At 59.6% G+C, this 21,349-nt stretch overlaps 1 protein-coding gene and 1 long non-coding RNA gene across 8 annotated transcripts in view; one reads left to right on the top strand and one right to left on the bottom strand.

Moving 5' to 3' along the window:
* PPARGC1B (PPARG coactivator 1 beta) overlaps positions 1 to 21,349 on the bottom strand; it is a 101,897-nt gene that overhangs the window by 72,508 nt on the left and 8,040 nt on the right. Inside the window, exon 1 of one of the 7 annotated variants that reach the window (XM_085015086.1) lies at positions 19,023 to 19,169. The exons of the other annotated variants lie outside the window; for them this stretch is intronic. The gene's annotated coding sequence lies outside the window, so the exon portion shown is untranslated. Of the gene's footprint in view, positions 1 to 19,022; positions 19,170 to 21,349 lie in introns of those variants that run through there. 7 annotated transcript variants of the gene reach the window in all.
* On the top strand, positions 8,958 to 19,539 carry LOC146405835 (uncharacterized). Its single transcript, XR_014839176.1, has 2 exons — positions 8,958 to 9,635; positions 12,627 to 19,539. It is a non-coding gene; the product is annotated as an uncharacterized LOC146405835 (long non-coding RNA).

Below are 21,349 nucleotides of genomic sequence, written 5' to 3'. Positions count from 1 at the left end.
CATGTGACAACCGAGGCAGAGGTCAGGGCCATGAAGGGGACCGCCCGCCAAGGAATGTTGGCCGCCTCCAGAAGACGGACAAGGCAAGAAAACCGATTCTGTCCTGGACCCTCCAGGAAGGACTCGGCCCAGCCGGCCGCAAGCCCAGTGGGACCCATTTGGGACACGTGTCCTGCGGAACTGGTGAGAATAAACTGGCATTGCTCCACGCCTCTGAGCTTGCAGTCCTTTGTTACAGCAGCAACAGGAAGCTAATATAACGACCGTCCGATTCTGAGTTAGAAACGGCAGCCCAGAGAACAGGGAGTGGCCAGTGGTCCCTGAACCGTGGGCAGGACCAGGGAGGGGCGGCACTGGCAGTAAGCGTGATGGGCTGGTCCCAGCGGACGGCCTCTCCTGCGGCAGGTCACCTGGCCACCTCCGCTGCCAGGTGTAAGGAAGAAACCTAAGTCGTTACGCAGAATGTAACAAGTGCGAGCAAGTTCCAGGGGAGCAGAGCTCCCCTCAGTGCAAGGAACACCTGAGCTGTCAGATGAGCGAAGGGGACAGGCTGCCCACAGCGGGGACGAACGCTCCGTCCCTGGAGGCGACAGCTGAGTGGGTACATCCTCTCCCGCTCTGCAACGTCAGACCATAGGAGGTGCACAAATTCGTGACCTGAGAGGGTTCTGGAATGGCCTCTCCATTGAGAAGGAGCCTCCAGAGACCCGGGCAGTGATGCCTGCGACCCCGCGCTTGGGAGACGGCTAAGCACCGCCGCCCCCCCGCCGCCGAGCTTCCTGGGGTCTCCGTGCCGGCGGAGGAAAAAGCAGGAAGAAAACGTTCCCTGGGGACCCTGCCTTTCCCGACAATTACTTTATCACCAAGGCATCTCTCCAGCGGCCTCCCTCCGACCACGGCTGCTGGAGCCTTCGTGGGCTCTTGAACAAACACGCTTCCGGTCCCCACGTGCCACTTTACACCCAACCCACAGCCTGCCCTCCCGGCCAAGCCAGCAGGCCCTCGGGGGGACGGGCCATTCAATCCTCTTCAATCCAGGAAGAGAGGCAAGCCTGGCCTGGCCTTGGTTGAGAGGCCATGAGAGGGTTACTACGTCTGCACTTATCCGAAGGCAACAGCACTGACTGCAAAGGCTCACCGGTGCTGCCACCACCCTGGCGGCGCCACTCACAACAGCCGAGGCAGGAAATCAACCTGAGCGCCCATCAACAGGCCAACGGAGGAAGACGTAAGAGAGGTGTATATTTATGGCCACGTCGTCAGCCACAAAAGAAGGAAACTCTACCACTGGCAACAAGACGAATGGACCTGAAGGTACAGGCCACGTGAAGTCAGTGAGACAGAGAAAGACAAAGACCTGTGATCCCCTTTATACATGGAATCTGAAAAAACCCTCTCGAGCGATACAGAGAACAGACTGGCGATTTCCAGAGGCTGGAAGGAGTGGCATCAGGGAAGAAAGAGTCAAAGGGAAACCTCCAGTTGTAAAATCAGTCCTGGGGACACCACGTGCAGGCCAGTAACGACCGCTTATAACCCTGTACGGCGCATTCGAAGGGTTAGAAGACAATCTTTTTGGAAAAGGGTTAAGCAAGCTTTGGAATCAGACGGTTCAACTCCAGCTCCACGGTGCGAGGCGAGGTGTGAGCTGCCAGGCAAGTTCAGCGTTTCCGAGCCGCAGCTCCTGCTCTCAAACAGGGCGCTGCTGACATCGACCCTGCGACGGGAACGGCCCACAAAGGAGGCACACGAAGTGCTGTCAAGAAAGAGCTAAACAAGCGATCCCTCTAAATACACTGATGTATGGGTCACCAAGGCCCTGCTAGGCCTAGTATTCTGTAGTTAACCTGGTCAAGATAGTCCAGCTTGCCTTTCCCGGTTACCCATAACCACACGCCCTCATGTTTCCGGTCAATCTCCTTTCAGACCACCTCATGCAAGGGGTAAAAAAATTTCTCATTTTTTTAAATCCTTGAGGAGTTCCCACTGTGGTGCAGCGGGTTAGGGATCTGGTGTTGTCTCTGGGGCAGCAAAGGCTCGATCCTGGCCCAGAGCAATGGGCTAAGGATCTGGTGTTGCAGCCGTGGTGATGCAGGTCCACCCTGAGCTGGGCCAGGGAACCTCCATGTGCCCTGAGGGTGCCCCTACCCCAAAAACAGCAGGCCTGAGCCTGCAATTTGGGTAATCTGCCACAAGGTGGCAGACGTCCCCCGAGGGGCAAAGTCTCTTTTAAACTCTGCCTGATGAGTCAGAGGTAGTAGTACCTCTGCTCACACGACACAGACTGGGAATCAATACATTTCTACATGTATTCATTTTTTAATGCTTTCATTAAAACAACAGCCTTAAATAATTGAGCAAAATGTGCCAGGTATTGTCACATGCTAAAAAACAATCCCATAAACGCTTGCATTACTTTGCAAACAAGGAACTAAAGGCTCAGAGAGGTGCTGTGGGTGCCCGAGGCCACGCAGCCTGCATCTCTTGGAAGCAAGAGGACTCTGGAAACCGGGAGCCCTCTCCCCTTTCCAGCCCGAAACGTGCCCTCCGCTCCAGGTGGCTCCATCCCAAGGGCCCCAGGCAGGAGGTTCCTTAACAAAACCACAAGGTGACCGACCGCCTCGGGGCCGCCCGGAAGCAAGTGGCACCTGCCAGGTGGCCTCCAGGGTCTGTCTCTCCCCAGCCTGAAGGGCGTGTCCTCCCTTACTGAGCACAGGGGAGGGGGCTCTTCCCTCCTTTCCGTCCCCGGGTGAGTCTCCTTAAAAACAAAGTTCTGGAGTTCCCGTTGCGGCTCAGCAGTAATGAACCCGATAGGATCCACGAGGACACGGGTTCCATCCCTGGCCTCGCTCAGTGCGGGAAGGATCCAGTGTTGCCGTGAGCTGTGGTGTGGGTCACAGAAGAGGCTCAGATCCCATGTGGCTGTGGCTGTGGCCGGCAGCTGTAGCTGATTCAACCCCTAGCCTGGGAACCTCCAGGTGCTGCAGGTGCGGCCCTAAAAAGGAAAAAAAAAAACAAAAAGTTGTGTGTATCTCAGGGCTTCCCCTTACCCCTTCCTGGCCTCTCTGACAGAGACCTCCGCCGGCTGCCTTCCAGCTAATCCTGGGGGAAACTCCCTTTCTTGCGTTCTGCCAGCTGTACGCTGGCACCCCTGGCCGCCCCGCCACCCCCTAACTGAGCCTGCCCGCAGCCTCCGTGCGCTGAGACAGCCAAGGCCTGACTAAGCCCATCGCTGGACAAGCCCCAGGCAGCTCCTCCAGCCCCCATGCCTCCCAAGTCGGCAGGGCACGTGGCACTGTCCCCCAGCCGCAGAGCAAGCAGCAACTAGACTAGATCCCCTGCCTTTGGGCTTCAGCTCTGAGCTCCATCAGCCTGGAAAGGGTTGACGCTCAGGTCCTGGAGTAAAACCCTGAGAAGCTCCAGCCCCCCGGGCCCTCCTGCTCTGCGCCACTCTTGAGAGGCGCCCGGGGCTCAGGGACGGCCCGGGTCCCACCTAGCAGTCACCGGTCATTTGAGGGCCATGCTTGAATTTCCCCTGTCTCTGTACTCCTCCGACTCAAATGTCTTTCTGTAAATCCACTTGCTGGTCCTCTCAGCCTCACCCTATCATTAAGTTATACACAGCACACAACAGCTCTTTTCCCAAATGCACATTTAAATAAGCACCTGGCTCTGCACACGAAATAACCCCAAATCGCCCAGCAGACCACCCATGCCCCCGCCAACGCGGGGTTCACTCGTTCTCACGCACCCAACTCAGCCCAGCCGCCTGCCGTGCTGGCCTCGGTCCCTGCCCTGGGAAATTCCGAGAGTGGCGTCGGAGGGCTTTTCAAGCCAAGACCTGCCTCGCGCGCCTGCTCCTCCACGGGCCAAGGATGACGGCATCGCGGTACCGGAGTCCGGTCTGATGCCACCGGGAAGGCGCGGGCTCCACGTCCTTAGCCCCCTCCCACCAGCCCTCTCCTGTCCCCACTGGATCCGGCCCTCCCCCCCGCCCCCTTCTCCCCCATCCTCCCCCCCCCCGAGCCCTGACTCTGGCCGAGCCACCCCATCACCTCCTGGCCTGTGCTCTGGGCTCTGAGCACCTTCCACCCCAGCCCCCCGGCACTCCCTGAGGAGACGGGGGTGCTGCTCGGGACCTCGGCTGCCCGGTCTGTCCAAGGGAGGGGGAGAGACTCAAGCTGAACTTCAGACCTGGGGGCCGCGCCGGCCTGTCGGGGTCCAGGAAGTCACATGCCCCCTCCGTGTGCACAGCCTGACCTAAAGCGAGTCCTCAGGCTCTGTCCCGCTCCAGGGCCCCGGCCCTGCGCTGGTCCAGGCCCGGGGAGGAGACGGATCCCGAGGCCTCTCTGCTTCCACCCCGAGCCCCCAGGACGTCCGGGAAAAGCCCTCAGCCACCTCCCGCCTCCCTGAGACCCACGCTTCCTTCATGACCACAGGAAAAGAGAAACACACCAAGGGCTGAAGCCGACCCAAGCAAGTTACAGCTTTAATCGGAGCAAAAGGAGGTCGAGGGTCACCCCGGGACCTGGGGCCACAGCGGGCGCTCAGTGCCCCGTGAGGCCCCCCCCAGAATCCAGACTGGGAACTGGGACCAGGGTCCAAGGAAGATGAAGAGGCCCAGGAAGGGGGGGAGGAGGGCCCAGGGGTCCAGGGAGGGCCGGCAGGGCGAGCCGGGGGCGCAGCGACCCCCCTGTCCCCAACACCGTCCCCCAAGCAAAGCCGGGGGCCTCCGGAGGCAGCGCGCACCACGCCAGCCCTGCCCTGAGGACGCTCGAGGAGGCGGCCTCCAACACCTCGCACCCCGGGAGCCCTGGCGCGACCCTGGGGACAGAGACGGCGGCGGCCGGGAGGGCGGCAGAGCCGTGGACGGAGCAGCCCCAGTGGGGGAGTCAGCCCGGGATCGGCGAGAGGCGTGCGGCCCCCCCGGGGCCTCCTGACCACACCGGCCCTCTGCCTGTCGCTGCCCTGGCACTTGACCCGCCACCTCCCACCAGTCCTCGAAGGGACCCTGGGAGGACGAGGGCCCAGCCCCCGAGAGCAGGACAGGGGTCCACAGAGCCAAGGAGGGACAAGGCAGAGGCGGAAAGGAGAGCCAAGCCGAGTGCGCCTGGTGACAGGTGGCAGGGCAGTTTCCCCGCACGGTCCCACGATGAGGTGGTGCTGCTGGCCTCCTCGGGTCTGGACGAGGAGGCTGAGGACAGCAGGGACGGGCAGCCTGACTTGTTAACAAGACACGGAGGCAGGATGAGACCCCAAGCCATCCCTCCAGGGCCGAAAAACCAAAACAGCCTTGCAGAGTGTGACAAGGGGCCAGACGCCAAGCCAGCATCATCACAAAACCAAACCCTGGACGCCTCGTGCAGTTTTAATAACCCGGGCAGTGGGAAAGGTGCCCCATTCCAGGAGCCTTCCGGCATCCCCCGACCCTGCCCTCGGCTCAGGGCAGGACCCTCTTCTTCAGGGATGGCAGGCTCTCCTGACTGCTCCACGGGACTGGGTGGAATGAGGTCAGATGCGTCTGCTACACCTCGGGGCAAATTCCAGAAGTGCCATAGCTCCTCCGCCTCCCAAGGGGCAGCCAGGCACAGCAGGTCCGGGTGGCCGGTGCAGGAGATGGCTGGGGCTGTGTCTGTCATCTGCGCAGCGTGTCACAGCACAGACACCTCAGTGCTCCACGTACAAGCCCTGGGAATCCCAAGGTGTCCCAGACCCCTGCACCCGTCACTGCCACGGGGACAATGGCCACAGGGCCCTTCCAGGGCCATGCCAGCATCTCGCAGGAGCTGCCACCCAGAGCCCATGCCCTCGCTGAGCCTGCCGTGTGCCTGGGGCTGCACGGGGTGCAGGAGGGAGGGAGGGTCCCTGCACCACTTCCTCGCCTGAGACCCCAGCTCCTTGCACAGAACGGGGGGATGCTCCCGACCCCGGGTCAGAGTCTGTCATGGAAAATGTGGGAGCAGATGGCTCTGCCGGTGACCCGCGACCTAGGGTGGCCGCTGGCGGGCTCTCCGAGCCCCCACACCCAGGGCAGGTGGGGTGCCCCCAGCTTGGGGGCGCTCAGAAGCCAGACCCCCCACCAAGTCCCAAGCAGCAGCCCAGCAGCTGCCCTGGTTGCTACCACGGCCGCCGCTGGAAGGGGGTCACTCCTCCGGGGTGAGGACAGAGGAGCGAGGGCTCCAGCCTCGCCATGAGCCAGGCCACGCCTGCCCAGGGCACAACCCAGCAGCCCACTCCTGTCTGCTTGCTGCTCAAGTTCAACTCTGGTCAGCAGCCGCTTCAGGCAGGTGCCTTAGGTCTCAGAGTCCCCAGCTCCTGGCCACTGAATCAGGGCTGGTGGCCCCTCCCCCGCTGGCCTGCCCAACGGTGGCAGCTGTGGGCGTGGCATCCTGCAGCCACCAGGCCCATCTGCGGGTTTACGCTGGGCATCCTCCCTGAGAGGGCGGGACAGTCGTCTGTCACTTTTACAAATAAATAAAGAGACAAGGCACGGTCAATGACTTGCCTGAGATTGTGAGTAAAAGCTACCGGACTCTCCAGAACGAACCACAAAATCTCCAACTACATCCTGACTCGGAGTGTTACCCTCTGGAATCAAAACGGTGGCTTAAAAAGGTAGGGCCGGTGAGTTTAAAAAGGTAGGGTGGGGAGTTCCTGTCCTGGCTCAGTGGTTAACGAATCTGCCTAGGAACCATGAGGTTGTGGGTTCGAGCCCTGGCCTCGCTCAGTGGGTTAAGGATCTGGCATTGCCTGTGGTGCAGGTCACAGACGCGGCTCGAATCCTGCGTGGCTGTGGCTGTGCTGTAGGCCAGCAGCTCCGATTAGACCCCTAGCCTGGGAACCTCCATATGCCGTGGTTGTGGCCCTAAAAAGCAAAAAAAAGGGAAAATCACAAAGACAATAAGACCTGATTGGTCCCCCCCGCCCCCACCCGAGGAAAAAGATGTACGTAGGGGAAGACAGAAAAAAGGGACGTCCGTGATGGTCACTTCCAGCAAGTGAAAGGAGGGGTGGTTTTTATTTCTTTAATTTTTTCCAAAACAGACTTAATCCTTTCGTAATTAAAAATGCTAATACATTTTTCCTTTATCTTTCAAAAGCAAAGCAGAAGTTACTCTTGTGTGAACCAGAGGAGCTGTGAACGTATAAAATTAGTGGCCGGAGTTCCCTTACGGTGCAGCGGGTTAAGGATCCGCAGTTGTCACCGTGGCCGCCCGGGTCACTGCTGTGGCTCGGGTTCCATCTCTGGAAGCCACATGCTGTGCTTGCAGCCAACAAAAGCTAGTGACAATGGCCAATTCTTTAATTAATTCCACCTGCTTTAAAACTGGAAGTACGAATGTGAGAAGTATATCATTATAAAAGTTTATAATGATTTAAATATTTGGTGGATTACAGTGAAAAGCAGGCTCTGAGCCCGGGACAGACGCAAGACCTCCTGGAGCCTGGAAGGCAAAGCTCAAACCCACAGGCACAACTGGCCTGGGGACGCCTCCCGGGCCCGAGGCAGGCAGCTCCCCCGTGGGGCCCCTGCTCCTGGAAGGTGGCATCGGGCCACACAGGAGACCCCGCCTGACGCAGAGACCCCGCCAAGGGCGGGGACTCGCCCTCCGAGGTCCCCCCGCAGCAGCTGACAGATTCAAGGACAAGCGTAGTCCTGAGGGTGAGGCACATGCCCCGGTCCGTGTCGCCCCCCCTTCCCAGAGGACCCCAAGCTCGAGGTCAGGGGGGCCGTCTGTCCGCTGAGACGGTGCCCCTGACACCTAACACAGAGCCTGGCACAGACTACGGCTCGGAAGCACCTGCGGAATCCACGGACACGAGAAAGGACGCGTGTCCGAGGAGACGCGCGAGCAAAGGAACCCACAAGGGAACTTTGATCTGGAGCAAGGCAGAGGCAGGTGTGTCCCCAGGGCAGGCCACCCAGCCAGAGTCCACCCCGCGGGGGGCTCCGAGGTGGCTGAGTGTGTAACCTTACCATTGTGAGCGGTGCCTCCCACGGCCACCGCACGGCAGACGTGTCCCCAAGGCCAGCCGGCCCTGCCCGCAGATCTTGCTACGAGCCGGATGCGGGCAAGGGTCGCGGTGTGAGGGGCTGGGAAGGAGAGGAGGTCCCTGCCCCCAGACTGCTGCCAGGAGACACGAACCCGGGCCAAAAACAGGCCCCAGTGGGCCACCTGGTCTTCTTCTAGAACACAAACTCCTGGGGCCACAAGACTTCCTCCCCGGGAGTCCAAGGCCTGCATGTCAAGCTGTGTCCCTCCGGCTCTGCGGCCAGCGGACCCTGCTGGCCCAATCCCCCTCCCCTCCTGGCCTGGCCCCCTAGTCTGGCCCTGCCGGCTTCTCTGCATCGTGACCCTACCCTGGGCAGTGCTACCCCAGGGCTAAGAATCCCCCTCTTACTAAGCAATGAGCCCCCGCGATCCCATCTCTGCCGCTCTCTGAGCAGCGGGGCGTTAAATCGCTGATCCCAGGGTGGAAGCTGACTTGTGCGAAGGCGGCCTGAGGACGCTGGCACGGTGAGAAGGAGAGGCCGGGAGGAAGCCCTCATCGGCTAGGCAGCCCGCCCGAGCTACTCGCAATCACAGAAGCCTTCCCTCTGGCCGCTGGGAAAGGCCTGCCTCGTGCATCTGACTTTCCAAAGAAACACTGCAGCACAAGCCGTCTCCGGCTCTGCTCTCGGGGCGGGGCCCCCAGCCGGGGCCTGCTCTGATTTATAACTAGCACAGCACCTGCTCTGGAAAGATGCTCAGACACCCCGGGTCTCTAGGCAGCGCCCCCCGGGGCTCCTGGATGCCCAAGAAGAGGGACCAGCCCAGCTGCCCCAGGCCTGGCCCTGGCTGCGCCCCACGGCCCACAACACCCACCCCCTCCCCAGCCCCAGAACATCCTCCGCCTCCCACTGCCCAGAACACCCTCCGCCTCCCACTGCCCGGAACAGCCTCCCCTCCCAGCCTGCTTCCTTTCTGATTTTTCAGGCCTGGGCAGGACTACGCTCTCAGAGGGGGGCTTCTGGACCCCCCTCTGGATGCAGCTCACAACCCGCGTTGCAGCGCCCCCATCGCAGAGCCCCCACCGCAAGCCCGTGTGGAATTCACTCTCCTCTCAGGGTTTCTTACTGGCTAAAACCAGGTGTGATTTCTGCTTCTCTGGGGCCGGGTCTAGCTCGCTTCTCCGTCCAAGCCCAGGAAGAGAACACTAAACGCAGGGCCGGGGGTGAGAGGGAGACTCCCCGCGGCCAGACGAACAACGACCGACCAGGGAGACCCAGGCCCGGGGGGTCGGGAGGCCAGACCTGGTCTCGGGGGACGGGAGACCTCAGGGCTCGGCCGCCGTCAAGCTCACAGCTCTGCTCACCGGCCGCTGGAGGCAGAGGAGGGAGGCAGGTGGCATCGAACTCTCCGAGGTTATAGGAGAAAAACACCTCCAGGGAAGCGACCGACTGAATCAGGAGCAGGAAAAATCCTAGAGGTTCCAGGCAGCGGCCCGGCAGAATCGGCAACAGGGCCCGACGCCGGCCAGACTCCGCAGCCCTTCCTGCGACCAAGAACAAGAAGCCAGGCCGCGAGCTGCCCCAGGCCGGGATCCTAAGTCCCCAGCGTCGGGACCGGTGCCGACACGGGACCAGCACCTCAGTAAGTGTTTCTAAAATAACTTTATGTTTTATTCTGTGCCTTCTGCGTGGTAAGCGTTTTATACGCAAAGTCGACCCTGGGCAGCCAGGACTCCTGAAGTGAGACAGGCAGGCAGGGAGGGCAGAGCGAGGCCTTGACCCAGCTCGCTCAACACCTGGCCCCGGGCCTCCCGCAAAGCCAGTCATCATGACACCGCCTGCCAGGCCAGACAGGCAGGGCTCAGCCACTGCGGTCCCAGTAAGCCTCTCAATAGCCCCCTGCGCACCACGGAGCAGCCAATCGCTGCCCCAAAGGGTGACGTCGCCGAGTGTGGGGGCTGCAGCCACCGCCTGGCAACTGGGATCCCAACCCAGATCCTTCTCAGCTTTGAGCAAGAGGCTCTCGGGGTGCAGCCCACAGCCTCCCCCCAAGGGAGACAGGCTGTCATGGAAGCTGGAATAACTCACTACAAATCTCAGGATGCCCTCAAAGAAACGGCACGTAATCCATGGCTTCTGCTGTTTCAGGACAACCAGGGGCCCCGTCGCCTGTCGCCTGCCAAACCAGCCTGGGACTCGCGGCTGGCAGGTCCGCTCTGTCTGGGCTTCGCTTTCCCCACTGATTTAAGCAGATGACACAGCTGGGTTGTGTGAAAAATCTAAAATGTCTTCAGTCATCGGAATAAATATTAATGTGATGTTACGTTCTGATGGCTTTCCACAGTTTATAAAACCTTTCTGCACTGATCATCTTATGTATCCAGCAGCCCTGCTGTCCACCCACCGGCCTCGCTTTACAGAGGAAGCAACAGCGTCTAAGGGGCCCGGTCAAGTCACACAGCAGGACGGGGCAGGACTGGGATCCGCATCCCAGCCGAGGGCGGCGGGCTGCCTCCTTCAACGGGGGTGCCGGAGAGGAGGGCGGGGCCCAAGAGAGTCTGGGGGCGGGGGGGGGGGGGTCTCATACGCATCAACAGGCCAAGAATCAGCAACACAAGAGGCAGGTCACTGGAGAGGAAACAGGTGACTCTCCAGCAGGAGGGAGACCGCAAATCCAAACCTCAGAGACGCCCGAGTAACAAAGATCAAGAAAGCTGAGCAGCACGTGCTGTGCTGGCGAACCAGCATTTCTAGTTCGCGTCTGCGGGAACGCGCAACTGAGACGATCCCGTGAAGGGCAACGTGGCCACATTCACGGAAATTTTAAATGCACGCGCCCTTTGACCAGGAAACTCCACGTGCAGCATTTACCCTCCACCTCCACTCGCATGTGTGCAAAACGACGCTCCTACAGAAAGATCCACCGCAGACAGCGCTGGACGAGGAGTAACCCGCATGCCCCATAGAAAACGGGTGAAGCAAATTACAGCCAAGCCAAAAAATGAAGTCGTTCTTTATATACTGATACGGAATGATCTTTCCGACATACTATTAAGTGGCAAAAAGCAAGGCGCAGAGCAAACGTACTGGGCTTGATACCATTTGTGCAAACAACAGAGGCGGCGATGAGAGCACAAACATGCGGGAGCCGAGCACTTGATTCCCGGAAGAACATTTTGGAAATTGGTGGCAGGGTGGTGCAGGGATGGGAGCACAAGAAGGGAGACATGAGTTCCGTTTTACTTTTACAGTGTTTGGCAAGGAAGGATCATGTATTACACTTTCAAAATAAACATAAAAGCAAGTCTCGCGCCTTTCCCATGGAGCAATGCTGTGGGGTGAAAACCCGTAAGAAAACTAAGCTGCGAGGTAGCTGGAGCGTCCCTGGACCTGTTCCGCGAGACCCCCACCACCGCTTCCCCTCGGGGCGGCTCCACTTGCAGCCTCAGTCACAAGGCCGATCAGTTAACACTTTAAACGGCCTGGCTGAGTCAAAGACGCTCCATCGGGGAATCTGGGTTCGTGTACCTCTGGTAGCAGCACGGGTGTTTATCAAGCTCTGCAGAAAGACAGGAGGCACAGCGAGCGGAGCAAAAGCCCAACCTCTGGTGTGATTCAATTCGGGGTGTAATGGTCACGTGAAATACCTGGAGGGGACCGGCTGTGGTCCGGGCTTGCCACGGTCTGCGGGAAAGCAAGAGCGGTCACTGCGGCAGGCACAGGCTGGTGGAAAACACTGCCTCACATCTGCTGATGCCTCTACAACTTGCAATTAGCTCTGAAAAGCAGGACACACGCATCTCACAGCCACGCAGGGGCTGATCCCGGTGTTTGAAGGCGGCCAGAATCTGCAAGAGGTCACGGGGTGGGCAACAGCTAAGCCAGGACTAGAGTCCAAGTTCGCTGCCTCAAGGTCATGGGCAGAAATCAGTCCATGAAGGACGCCTGAAGGATGCGGGGAGGCAGAAGTGTACCAAAGAGGGAAGCTGGGCTGGAGGTGGGACAGGCAATGGTACTTTAAAAAAAAGAAAAGAAAGTAAGAAGAAAGTGCTGTTTCCGACTGGCTGCCTCTGGGTGTGGGATTCCTCTTTTCTCTTTTGCCTATTTGTGTTCTCCCAAAAGTCAATACAGGACTGCCAGCCACTTTTATAACAAGAAAATACAATGTATATAAAAAAGGACAGAAAGCCAAGGCAGCTGAACACACCCAACTGCTGGGAGTGGCTCTGTGGATGGAAAGAGGTTACAGGAGGGGTGCTTCACTTCTTTGACAAGTCAGCTCCTAATATTCAAAACGTTTGAATAGTTTCCAAAAATCTTCCTTAAAACATGCTTTAAATGTTAATTTTAAAACATACATTACCTTTGTTGAAAAGAAATTAAATTCTGGGGTAGAATGGTGATCAGTCATGAGGTGAAAAAACATTTGTTGAAAAATCAATAAAAATATAAAATCGAAAAGAAAAATGTAACACAATAAGTTATTTCTCCAAAACACTTCAAAAGGGTGGATTAGGGAGCAATTACACAAATGTCTAAGTTACAGCGATATAAAATGTTTGTTTTACGTTCCATCATTTTCAGCTGCCTTTATGACCTAACGAAAGTGCTTTTAAATCAACTTTTTCTGCAGGGCTCAGAGCCGAGCTTCCGGGGGATGCAGGCAGATCCCCTACCGAGACGGGGACAGGCTGCCTGCGCACACGGCCTAATCCACATCCTGCAAGACCCAGCGGCTCATCCGGGCCCAGGCGGCTGGGCAGCGCCGGTGCTGAATTGCCTAGTGGCTGCCTGGCGCAGTGACGAGTGGTCGCTCTTTTTCCACCTGCTGTGAGCTTTCTTTAAATAACTGCAAACCTAGTGGTTGAGCCAGTAGGTGCTGCGCCTGAAGGGCACCAGGGGCCTGAGCAGAGCCACCTGAGCCTCAAAGAGCACCCACGGCCAAGTCTACAGACCATCCCCCACCCACCCCCCACCCCCCACCCCCGGCGCGGGGTATCACACAATTTGGTGACACCGTCTCTCCCTGCTGAAAAAAGTTTTTAACTGAAACAGAGGAGGAGTCCCCACTGTGGCGCAAGGGGATCTGCGGCGCCCTGGGAGCACTGGGACGCTGGTTCGATTCCAGGCCTGGCACAGAGGTTTAAGGATCCTGCAGGGCTGCAGCTGGGGCTCAGAGGGCAGCAAAGACTCCGATCAGATCCCTGGCCGGGGCACTCCATATGCTGTGGGGCAGCAGAAGAAAAAGAAAGAAAAAGTAAATAAATAAATAAAACAGGGAGTTTCCCTCATGACTCAGGGGTTAACAAATCCGACTAGGAACCATGAGGCTGCGGGTTCAATCCCTGGCCTTGCTCCGTGGGTTAAGGATCCGGCGTTGCCGTGAGCTGTGGTGTAGGTCGCAGATGCGGCTCAGACCTGGCATTGCTGTGGCTCTGGTGGAGGCCAGCGGCTACAGCTCCGATTGGACCCCTGGCCTGGGAACCTCCATATGCCGCGGGTGCGGCCCTAGAAAACGGCAAAAAAAGACAATCAATCAATAAATAAATGAAACAGAGAGGAAAGCTAAAAGGCAGTTTTACAGATGAAAGAATGACGTGAGATGGAACACTGTGGAAAAAGGGAGAAACCCATTTTAGACATAACTTACCGGTAGAGGGTTTTGAATAATGTGCTCCTTTAAAAAAAAAAATCTGGCCCGACGTTCCTGATTTTCACGCAGTCTTTCCACCCCCGTGAGTGACTTTATCCAAATGTTCCATGATTCACTGGGGAGGTTGGAAATCGGGGCTCCTCCCGCCCGGAGTTCCTCCTCCACCTTCTCCTCCGAACCCACACATCTAAGGCACATGATCCCATGACAAACGTCTTCCAACGGGCAGTCAGAGAAGCCGGCGCTTGTCACCAGGAAAGGGGACACAACCTGGGGAGTGAGCTCCTGCCTGGGCTCTGCCTGCCAGAGAGACGGACCTCACGCTGCCCTCTGAGAGGTGCCAGTTCCCTGGCTCCATCCTCTCCAGCAACTAAGCCTCCCCTTTCTCTCGCCAGCACCTGGCGGCTCTGCCCCACAACAGAAAAAGGCTGAGTGGCCGGGAGAGGGGCAGACTTCTCCAGGGCTCCAGGGCACAGGCCTCCCGGCAGACCCCAAGGGACGCAGAGCGAGCCCCTCATCTCAGGGCAGCCCCCATGCGCTCTAAGCAAGCGTGTCTCTTCCCTAACCAGAACTTAAAGAGAAACCGATGGAAATCGCACTTTTCTGGGGGGTGCAACAACTGCAAAATCACGTCATAGAAGGCTGGGCACCTGCCGGAAGGGAGACAGTGCTCCAGGGCGGACGGAAGACAGTCCTGGGGACCCCGTCTAGACCCGGCACCGACACGAGCGGCTGCGGGGCCCTTTCAAGCCCCGTCCCTTCTCAACCAGGCGCCGTGGGGGGACCCGCACATCCCACATTCCTGTCCAGTTCCTGCAACAGCGACGTCACTGGGCAAGACCTCCCAGCATCCCCGAGCCCGAGGGTCTTCATCGGAAAAAGGAAAAGGAAAATCCTCACGAGGCTGTGAAACGTGGAAGCCAAACGCTGTGAGGACGCCACACGCCCACGCTGCCCACGCTGCCCACGCTGACGGGGAGGGGGTGCCCCGTGCCAGTCAGGAGCACGGGGGCAACAACCCCCGGACCATGCTGAGACCAAGCGAAGGCTTCCTCTGGAAAGCTACCAGCCCTCCCCGGCCCGTCCCCACCGGGGCCCCGGACACCCGCGTCAGCAGGCAAAGGACTTCGGTCCCCGGCGCAGGGGAAGCGCTGCGCCCTCGCCGTGCGCCCAGAGCTGGCGCGGAGCGGCCCGGACCCCGGGCTGTCGCTCACTCCATCCCGGCCACGAGGCTCGAGGGCAAAGCCTCGTCACCGTCCCCAAGCCCTCCGGCTCGGCTCGTTCCTCGGGACGGAGACCTCGGCCCTCCTCCTCCTCGTGACTCTCCGACACTTAATCCATCCTACGCGCTCTGCCCCATCACAGGAGTCCTGCAGCCACAGCTCAAACCCTCCGCTGATGGGGAGGGCGCTCGTGTGCGTCCCCTCCCCGCCCCCCAGGTCGCTCCGAGCTTAGTCACCAGCCACAGGACACGCAGGGGCTTGTCACAGGCGAGCCGTCCCCACCGAGTCACACAGCCCATCCCCCAATCCCTCTGTGCTTCGCAAGCTGTCTGGACAGTCCCTCTGCACCGGCCGCCCTGCACGGCCATCTGTGGACGCGTTTCTCCCAGGACGAGGAGCAGGGCTTGGGGCCACTGGTAATCCCAGCTTCTGGCAGAGGGACTGCTGCAGAGACAGGAAAAGGAAGGCCAGCCAACGAGAACCCATGGTCTGTAACCCACGGGGTCTCCCAGGTTCCCCACCAACCTGTCATCAAAACCAGCAGGCACTGTCACTGCTCCCGACACTAACCGCCCCCAGGCCCTCCACCGAGTTCTCCAGACCCGAGACCATTTCAACCCCCGCTGAGACACTTGCTATGATCCCATTTCACTTGGTAACCTGCACTAAGCCACTCGGCTGCCGAGTGACAGACCCTGGACTCCACCCCGACTGAGAGCTCCAGCCTTAACCACTGTTCTAGTCCATCTTCCAGGGACCCTCAGAATCCGGACCCCTGGCCGCACCGGCCCCTGGCACCAGCCGATCCTGCTGCTCCTCTGCCTGTCCCACGACTGGGTCTTGAAAACTGACTGTGAGGTCACCTGAGCAAAGGGGGTCTTTCTTCTCCTTCTGCGGTGGATTCTACAGCCCCTCAGTTCATTCTCGAGCCCAGGCTGCTGTCCCCAGGACTCGAGCCACCAATCTGGGTCTACACGGGGTCTACACGGGGTCTACACGGGCTCTGGGGAGAGAAGCTTCTGGTAAGACAGGATCACTGCCCTCTAGGCTGGCCTGACGCAGAGACCACCCCACCTCCACCGCCACATTCCTGCTGGGGGCTGGTCCACAAGGCACAGGCAGGCAGCCACTCCCCAGGCCACCAGGACAAAGAGCAAGTGCTGCTGGGCAGGTGCCCGTGGCCACACCCACGGCACAGGGAGGAGCTGCTGCCCAACCCTAGGAAGAAAGTGGTGTGAGGTCACAGGGCACTGGGGCATGACTCCTCGGGGGCAGGGTGCTGCCGGGCCCCTGGGGGCCTGTGCGTGCCTTGGTTGGCAAGAGCAGCTGATTCTCCAGCCCCACACTCACCCTCTGAGCCTCAGATCCCTCTGCAGACGGGGGCTTTGTGCCCTGGGCTGGCCGGGAGGGTTAGGTGAAATCGGTACAGTGGCTGGCACAGATAAAGAGCTCAACAAAAAATGAATTCATTCACTCAAGAAATATTCGGTGAATGCCAACCATGTGCCAGGCCCGAGGCTGGGCTCCGAGGGCACAGCGGGAGCCAGACAGGCAATGTCTAGTCCTGGTGGAGCTTCCTTTCGCACGGGGGCAAAGGCTATCAGCGAGGTGCACACTGACACACGCAGGCACCCGGGGTACAGAGAGCTTCCAGAAAAGCGAACGCGGCACTCCCGCGGAAAGAGGACCGAGCTGCAGGGCAGGGAGGCGCCTCCCGCGAGGCAGTGAGGGGCCAGCGAGCCACGGTGGTGCCTGGAAGAGCATTCCTGGGCACAGGCAACGGCATGTGCCAAGGCCTCACTACACCAGCGGCAAGATTCTTTCCACCACCAGGGAGCCACCCCCGCCTCTCCAGAGAGGCAGCACACAGTCTCTGGGCGTCAGAAGTGGGTCCTAGGCCTAAACTTCCAGACGCCCTGGGCCCACGACCTGCACCGGCGGGTCTCCGCGGGTCTGCAGCCGGCCTGCATTCCCTGGGCTCCCTCCGGTCGTCCTCTCCCAACCCAGCCCCTTCCTCAAGTAACCACGGCCCCACCACCTGAGCTGCCCCAGCAGTGGCTACACGGCTGAGGACGGGGCGGACAGACAGAGGGATGAGGCCAGTGTGAGAAAACCGACTCGCTGCAGGAGTCCGTCAAAGCGCCCTCTGGGGCCCGTCTCCCCCTCTGTAAGATGGGACCACTGCACCCCCGACAGGGAAGTGATGGGACGTGCAGACGGATGACACTAGATTGACGTGACGTTCGGGAAGGACAGGCCAGATGAGGAACCACCCTGCGGGACGCGGGCCTCCCCAGGGGGCTGCCCCCTGCTTCTCGGTCCTTCCTGACCTGCGCCCTGGACCACGGCGCCCGACGGACAGACACCGGCGGGGCAGGGTTAACGGCAGACGCTGCTACAAATCGCGGCTGACTGTTTCGGACCAACCCGGAGGGCGTCCTGACAGGGAGCCTTCCAGACACCCGGACAGCGAAGGGCCGGCCGCCAAGATGCGCACCCGGTCGTCGGGGATGCCCCAGACGTATCATTATTATTTTTTTTAACCACACTGATGATTCTGACACGCACCCCGGCTGAGAACGGCTGATGCATCCCACCGACTCTGGCAGGTGGGAGCTGTCGTCACCCCACTTGGGAGCGGCTGACTCTTCGGGTCACACGGCTAAGAGTCACGCAGCGGAGGTTTCAACCACACAGTCTGCTCTCATTCATCCCAAGGACACACGCGGCTTCCTGAGGCCCATCGGCGTCGGCCACAGGCTCGCCCTCCTGCTTCCAGGCAGCCCGGAAACCCAGGAGACAGCGTCTCACACGAGGAGACAGCATCGACTTTCAAACACGCTGGTTTTGGGGTTTTTTTCGTGTTACAGTGGCACTCGCGGCAGCCACATGCAAGTCCCGGGGCCAGGGGCTGAATCAGTGCTGTAGCTGCGAGCCACGGCCACGCAGGCCGGGATCAACTCTGCACCTCCCCAGAGACCCGAGCCCCTGCAGTCAGGTTCTTAACCCACTGGGCCACAGCGGGAACTCCTCAAACTTGCATGGCTGGACAAGCTCCTTCTGCATCTGGCACTGGGGACAGACGGCGTGTGCTCACAACATGCAGAGCGCAGGGACAGCTCTGAAACCCTTCCTGCTTCGGACAGACTCCCTGCCTGAGACGCTACCGCCAACATTCGCTTCACTCTTCCTCGCTTCCTCCCGGGGACACTGGCTGGCGCTCTCGCGCGCGCCCTGGCTGTTCCACTTTGCCCAGCAACGTGTGCAGAACCAGGGCCGCCTCGGCTCCTCCTAAGGCCCCGAGCCGCGTCCCGAGCCTCTGCTGGAAACGCGGGCCCCACCGCCTGCTGGCACGGACACACACACTGACAAAACTGGCTGGCTGCTCCTAACATCCTGCGGTGTGGACAGGACAGCCAAGCCTGGAAGAACTGCGGGCCCACGAAGAGCGAACCAGCCCAGGGAAGGCAGCTCGAGGTGCGCTCTCACGTGGGACACCCTGAGTCTCGAGGAGGCGTCCAGCCCGGGTGATGGCAAAGGCCAGGGCGAGTCCGCGGGTCCCCGGGGGCTCCTCCAGGGCACAGGCCGCCGCCCCGTCCCTCTGGAATACGCACCTGGGACATGGACCCGAGGCCCAGAGGCCCAGGGTTCCCGCCCCTGTGCTCTGTAGAGGGTGTAGGGCCATCTGAGCAAACACCTCCCTGCAGACTCCCGAGGCTCTGGGCCCCGCCCGGTGACAGTCGGATTCCTGGATTCCTAAGATCGGGTTGACATTCCACAAAGACCTGCCCACAGGAGGAGGTGTGTTCCGTGTGCTTTTGATTCCTGTGTGTGCAAGGCTTATCCTGGAGACGGGGCAGCGGACCCGTGGGGGGCTGGACAATCCCCCCACCCTCTCGCCCCCATATCCTCCTACAGCTCAAAGCAGAGAAGGGGCTTCTGGAGCCAGGCAAACGGTCGGCGACTTTCCTGAAAGATCAAGCAGCATCCGTTCCCTCATTTCGTCCCTCGACCAACATTTCCGGGAGGCCTCGAGTGTGCCGGCCACTGCCAGGGCACTGGGCGATCTGCTGGGGAGGCAGCTAGAGGGGACCCCTTGCCCCAGGGAGCTCCAGTCCTGACTGGTAGAGCGGAGAGGAAGGAGTAAACATACCAGCAGCAGAGCCGAGCCCAGGCTGGGAGCGGGTTTCGCGAGGGCCAGGGAAGGTCAGGACCGGGGGACCTCGCCCGCGGCTCCTCCTCCATCTCCAGCTCAGCTACAGGGGCGCCTCCGCGCCGTCCCTTCCTCCCACATCCGCTCCCCCCCCCGCCCCCCCGCTGAGGCCAAGTTCAGACGCCTCCTTCCTGCCGGCCATCACCCCTTTCCGGTCCTTTCTACACCCTCAGCCAGGCCGACCCAGGTTCAAATCTCAGCCCTTCCACGTCTGGGTGACGGGGAACAAGTCGCTGAGCTTCTTGCACCTTAGTTTTCTGGTTTCTCACAGGACCCACCTCAGCACGAGGCTGAGGATTAAACAGGACATGGTGCTGAAGGTGTCAGCTTAGGACCCGGCACACAGGACGTGGTCAGTCAGTGGTGGCTATGCTCCGTATGACGGCTATTAGCCATAACACTATTATTCTTAGCATCAGCCATAAGACTAATAAAAACCTCTGCGGACTCCTCGCCAGAACGTTCAAAGCTCTCTCTCCCTCTTAGGCAGCTTCCCTGGCCGTTTTGTTTTGGAGTGGCTGAAGGGCAGGCAGAAACTCGTCGGGACACTGAAGGCAGGGCACACAGTGTCTGCAAGCTGTGGGATCACAGACAAAAAGGGACCCCTTTTGCAAGGGGGATCCAGGGGAGGTGGCGCTCAAGCTGGCCTTGAAGGGGGCAGCTGGAGGTGGGGAGGGACAGGAGCGGCTTACGGGAGGAGCCCCGCGGTTGCCCAGGAGCCACTAGGGAAGGAACTACAGAATAGGACCAGCACCACACACTGGGGAGACGGCCTCCGTTTACCCAACTGTAAAATGGGCTAATAGTGGGGGCCACTTCATGGGGCTCCTCTGAGATTAAATGCTATTGACTGAAGGTTAGCACTTGCCAACTGCTTTCATCACCATCGTGGCTGAAGAGCAGGGCAGCCTAGGAACACCTAATACCAGGGTCTATGTTCAGAATACTATGCTGTTCTGCTTTGTGCACTGGATACACTGTTGCGAGGCCAACTGTGCCAGAGGAATAGATGGATGCATGGATGCATGGATGGATGCAGGGATGCACGGATGGGTAGGCATTTGATGCCACACCCAGGAGCTTGCTTCTGCAAATCCTGGAGCGTGGGGTGGGGGTGGGGGGGTCTGCAGGTGTTTTGAGCAGGGGATGCTGTGGCCTGGGATCACTTGCAGCATGGAGGCTGGGCCTCCCCAGGCGCCAAAGAGCCAGGGCAGGACCTTCTCCAGTGTCCTGGGTACCACATTTCTCCTAGAGGAGCCTGAGACCAAAAATAAAAGCTCAAGCAGCCCTGTTGCCAAGGCTGTTTGCCATGGCAACATCAGGGAGCCACTCGTGGGCCGGCTGCTGCAACTGCTCAGGGCCTGGTTCCTAACGTCTCCTCGCTCTCCCTCTGCTAAATGACTGTTCTGCCAGGCAAGCACAAGGAAAAAAACCCGGCTGCAGAGCTGCTGGGGAGCATCCATCTCAGCCAAGCAGGGCTCGCCCGGCTGAGTTCCCAGACAGTGGGTCCCAGACAGCTGAGTCCCTGCCACGCAGAGCCAGCCCTGGCCAAGCAGACAGCAGCCAGGAGTCTGGTCCTGCCTCTGCTGGGTGATCTGAAGGCATCCCCTGGTCTGCCTCCTGTCTGCTTCTGCACTGCAACAAGAGGGTCTTGAGCAAGTCAGTCTCGAGGGCACTGCCCACTGCCTGAAAGCGCAGGTTTGTCTGCGTGTGTTGACCTCATTACCACTGTCATCTTCAAAGTGGCTGCCGTTTACTGAGAGCGCTTACTGTGTCAGACACGGCGGCAGGCATGTTTATCTTCGGCAGTTAGCCTAAGAGCATACTATCATCATCCCTGATATTGCACGAGGCAATATCAGAGAGGTTAAGACACTTGTTCAAGGTCACACAGCTAATAAATGGGAGAACACTGATTTAAACCCTTGACAGTTCAACACCAAAGTCCAGAGCTCTTCATCACTATTTCTTCAAGAGGCATCTAACTGGATGGGCTTTCCTCAAAGTCAGTGCTGCAACATTTGGCTAAGGCTGCCTGGGGCTCCCCTCTGGTACCCCAGAAGCCGGGAAAGGAAACTGTAATACTGGGAACACGGGGTCTAGACAGGCTCAAGGACCAACAGCAAGGCCGGCATTAGACTTGTCTGTTTTTAATATCAACAACACCCCATGACTGGGCTGGGTTTCCAAACACTCCACAGGCCTCACCACGGAGCCCCTCCCAAATCCCCTAAGGTATGTGCTGCTATCAATCCCACTTCCGAGAT

The sequence above is a fragment of the Sus scrofa genome, chromosome 2 (genome assembly GCF_054392235.1).
Source record: "Sus scrofa isolate SSC_HxYL_T2T_F1_AM1 chromosome 2, Sscrofa_HxYL_maternal_Yorkshire_Landrace_v2.0, whole genome shotgun sequence".
Classification (NCBI taxonomy): domain Eukaryota; kingdom Metazoa; phylum Chordata; class Mammalia; order Artiodactyla; family Suidae; genus Sus; species Sus scrofa.
This window is presented reverse-complemented; position numbering and strand designations above follow the sequence as displayed.